Source organism: Arachis ipaensis, chromosome B5, assembly GCF_059453495.1.
Source record: "Arachis ipaensis isolate K30076 ecotype BB chromosome B5, ASM5945349v1, whole genome shotgun sequence".
NCBI lineage: Eukaryota > Viridiplantae > Streptophyta > Magnoliopsida > Fabales > Fabaceae > Arachis > Arachis ipaensis.
The window spans coordinates 75359226-75363841 of NC_142440.1; positions in this window are offsets into that span (position 1 = coordinate 75359226).

The following is a 4616-nucleotide window of genomic DNA, read 5'->3' on the forward strand; positions in this document are numbered from 1 at the left end:
TAAAAAGCAATAAAAACCCCAGAAAATCCTAAAAAAATCCTAAAAACCGTAGAAAATCCTAAATACCCTAAAAACCCTGAAAAAACCTAGAAAACTCACAAAAGCCCTAAAAATCCTAGAAACCCTAAAAAACTCTAAAATACCCTAAACGTCCTAGAAAACCATAAAAAACCCTACAAAACATAGAAGACCAAAAAAATCCTAGAAAACTTTAAAAAACTCTAGAAAACCCTAAAAACCCTAAAAAAACCCAAAACACCCTAGAAAACGCTAAAACACTCTAAAAACCCTAGAAAACCGTAAAAATCTTAAAAACCCTAAAAACCCTAAAAACCCTTGAAAACCCTTAAAAAACTAAAAAACCCCCAAAGAAAATCCTAAAAAACACTAGAAAACCCTATAAAACCATAAAAATCCTAGAAAACTTAAAAAAATTATAGAAAACTATGGAAAACATTAAAAAACCTAGAAAACCTTAAAAACCCAAAAAAAACCTGAAAAATACTAGAAAACTCTAAAAACGCTAAAAACCCTAGAAAATTCTAAAAAAACCTTAAAAATCCTGCAAAATCCTAAAATCCATTGAAAACCCTAAAATATCCTAAAATCATAAAGAAAACCCTAAAAATCCTAAAAACCCAAGAAAATCATAAAGAAAACCCTAGAAATCCTAGAGAACCCTAATAAACTTTAAAAAAACTATAGAAAACCCTTGAAAATCTTTAGCGTTTTTTTGGTTTTTATGGTTTTCTGGGGTTTTAGGGTTTTCTAGAATTTTTAAAGTTTTCTAGGATTTTTACCTTTTTTAGGGTTTTCTAGGATTTTTAGGGTTTTAAAGTTTTCTATGATTTTTATTGTTTACTAAGATTTTTAGGGTTTTTTTTTTCGGTTTTCTTTGGGTATTTCGGTTTTTTTTTTTTTTTTTTGGTTTTCTAGGGTGTTCTAGGATTTCCAGTGCTTTTTAGGGTCTTTTAGGATTTCTAGGGTATAGGGTTTTCTAGAATTTTTATGGTTTCTTAGGATTTTTATGGTTTTTAGGGTTTATTTGGGTTTTCTAGAGTTTTTTAAAGTTTTCTCTGATTTTTATTATTTTCTATGGTTTTTAGGGTTTTCTAGGATATTTAGGGTTTTTTGTTTTCTAGGATTTTTAGGTTTTTTTAGGCTTTTCCAGGATTTCTAGTGCTTTTTAGGGTTTTTTATTGTTTTCTCTGGTTTTTATAGTTTTCTATGGTTTTTGGAGTTATTTAGGATTTGCTAGGGTTTTCTAGTGTTTTCCAGAGTTTTGTAAAGTTTTCTAGGATTTTTATGGGTTTTTAGGTTTTTTAGGATTTTTTAGGGTTTTCTAGGATTTTTTGGGGTTTTTATGGTTTTCTAGGGTCTTTTAGAATTTCTAGGATTTTTTATAGATTTCTATGGTTTTTAAGGGGTTTTAGGGTTTTCTAGGGTTTTTAGGGTTTTTTAGGGTTTTCTAGGATTTTCAATAGGTTTTTAAAGTTTTCTAGGATTTTTTTGGTTTTCTATGGTTTTTAGCGTTTCTTAGGGTTTTCTAGGGTTTTTAGGGTGTTTTATGGTTTTTAAGGTTTTCTAGGATTTTTTAGTGTTTTCTAGGATTTCTTGGATTTTTATGGTTTTCTAGGGTTTTTAGTGTTTTTTAAGGTTTTCTAGGCTTTTCTAGGAATTTTATGCTTTTTTAGGGTTTTCTAGGCTTTTAAGGGTTTTTTACAGTTTTCTAGGGTTTTCTAGTATTTTTAGGGTTTTTTTAGAGTTTTCTAGGGCCTCTCAGGATTTTTTAGGGTTTTTAGGGGTTTCTAAGGTTTTTTTAGGGTTTTTAGCATTTTTATGATTTTTTAGATTTTTCTAGGGTTTATTAGAGTTTTCTGCGGTTTCTCAGGATTTTTTAGATTTTTTTAGGGTTTTCTAGGATTTTTACGGTTTTCTAGGCATTCTAGGGTTTCTCAGGATTTTTTAGGATTTTTAGGGTTTTCTAGAGTTTTTTAGGCTTTTAAGGGTTTTCTAGGATTTTTAGAATTTCTTTGGATTTTTTTGGTTTTTTAGGGATTTTTATGGTTTTCTAGGGTTTTCTAGAATTTTTAAAGTTTTCTAGGATTTTTACCTTTTTTAGGGTTTTCTAGGATTTTTAGGGTTTTAAAGTTTTCTATGATTTTTATTGTTTACTAAGATTTTTAGGGTTTTTTTTTTCGGTTTTCTTTGGGTATTTCGGTTTTTTTTTTTTTTTTTTTGGTTTTCTAGGGTGTTCTAGGATTTCCAGTGCTTTTTAGGGTCTTTTAGGATTTCTAGGGTATAGGGTTTTCTAGAATTTTTATGGTTTCTTAGGATTTTTATGGTTTTTAGGGTTTATTTGGGTTTTCTAGAGTTTTTTAAAGTTTTCTCTGATTTTTATTATTTTCTATGGTTTTTAGGGTTTTCTAGGATATTTAGGGTTTTTTGTTTTCTAGGATTTTTAGGTTTTTTTAGGCTTTTCCAGGATTTCTAGTGCTTTTTAGGGTTTTTTATTGTTTTCTCTGGTTTTTATAGTTTTCTATGGTTTTTGGAGTTATTTAGGATTTGCTAGGGTTTTCTAGTGTTTTCCAGAGTTTTGTAAAGTTTTCTAGGATTTTTATGGGTTTTTAGGTTTTTTAGGATTTTTTAGGGTTTTCTAGGATTTTTTGGGGTTTTTATGGTTTTCTAGGGTCTTTTAGAATTTCTAGGATTTTTTATAGATTTCTATGGTTTTTAAGGGGTTTTAGGGTTTTCTAGGGTTTTTAGGGTTTTTTAGGGTTTTCTAGGATTTTCAATAGGTTTTTAAAGTTTTCTAGGATTTTTTTGGTTTTCTATGGTTTTTAGCGTTTCTTAGGGTTTTCTAGGGTTTTTAGGGTGTTTTATGGTTTTTAAGGTTTTCTAGGATTTTTTAGTGTTTTCTAGGATTTCTTGGATTTTTATGGTTTTCTAGGGTTTTTAGTGTTTTTTAAGGTTTTCTAGGCTTTTCTAGGAATTTTATGCTTTTTTAGGGTTTTCTAGGCTTTTAAGGGTTTTTTACAGTTTTCTAGGATTTTCTAGTATTTTTATGGTTTTTTTAGAGTTTTCTAGGGCCTCTCAGGATTTTTTAGGGTTTTTAGGGGTTTCTAAGGTTTTTTTAGGGTTTTTAGCGTTTTTATGATTTTTTAGATTTTTCTAGGGTTTATTAGAGTTTTCTGCGGTTTCTCAGGATTTTTTAGATTTTTTTAGGGTTTTCTAGGATTTTTACGGTTTTCTAGGCATTCTAGGGTTTCTCAGGATTTTTTAGGATTTTTAGGGTTTTCTAGAGTTTTTTAGGCTTTTAAGGGTTTTCTAGGATTTTTAGAATTTCTTTGGATTTTTTTGGTTTTTTAGGGATTTTTATGGTTTTCTAGGGTTTTCTAGGATTTTTAAGGTTTTCTTGGATTTTTAGGGATTTCTAGGAGTTTTTAGGGTTTTTTAGGGTTTTAAGGATTTTCTAGGGTTTTTAGGGTTTCATAGGGTTTGCTATGGTTTTTCAGGGTTTTAGGGTTTTCTAGGTGTTTTAGGATTTTTAGGGTTTTCTAGTGCTTTTTCGGGATTTTAGCATTTTCTAGGGTTTTCTAGTGGTTTTTTAGGATTTTTTAGAGTTTTGCTAGGGTTTTCTAAGATTTTTATGATTTTTTAGTGTTTTCTAGGATTTCTTAAGATTTTTTAGGCTTTTTAGGGTTTTCTAGAGTTTTTTATTGTTTTTAGGGTTTTCTAGGGTTTTTAAAAATTTTTAGGATTTTTTAGGGTTTTTTAGGTTTTTAGGGATTTTTATGATTTTCTAGGATTTTTTAGGGTTTTTTAGAATTTTTAGGGTTTTCTGTGATTTTTAGTGTTTTCTAGGGTTTTTAGGGTTTTCTAGGATTTTTTTATGGTTTTCTAGGGTTTTTAGTGTTTTGTAGGATTTTTAGGATTTTCTAGGGTTTTCTACAATTTTTTAGGGTATTCTAGGGTTTTTTGGAGTTTTTTAAAGTTTTCTATGATTTTTATTGTTTCTAAGGTTTTTAAGGATTTTTTATGGTTTTCTAGGATTTTTAGCGTTTTTTTTGGGTTTTCTAGGATTTTTAGGGTTTTTAGGGTTTTCTATGATTTCTAGTACTTTTTAGGGTTTTCTAGTGTTTTCCAGAGTTTTCTAGGATTTTTATGATTTTCTAGGGTTTTTAGAATTTTTTAGGGTTTTCTAGGGTTTTTTGGGATTTTAATAGTTTTCTAGGGCCTTTTTAATTTTTCTAGGGTTTATAGGGTTTTTTACGGTTTTTTAGAGTTTTCTTGGGTGTTTAGGAATTTCAGGGTTTTTTGGGTTGTTAGGATTTTCAATAGGTTTTTAAAGTTTTCTAGGATTTTTTTGGTTTTCTATGGTTTTTAGCGTTTCTTAGGGTTTTCTAGGGTTTTTAGGGTGTTTTATGGTTTTTAAGGTTTTCTAGGATTTTTTAGTGTTTTCTAGGATTTCTTGGATTTTTATGGTTTTCTAGGGTTTTTATGGTTTTCTAGGGTTTTTAGTGTTTTTTAAGGTTTTCTAGGCTTTTCTAGGAATTTTATGCTTTTTTAGGGTTTTCTAGGCTTTTAAGGGTTTTTTACAGTTTTCTAGGGTTTTC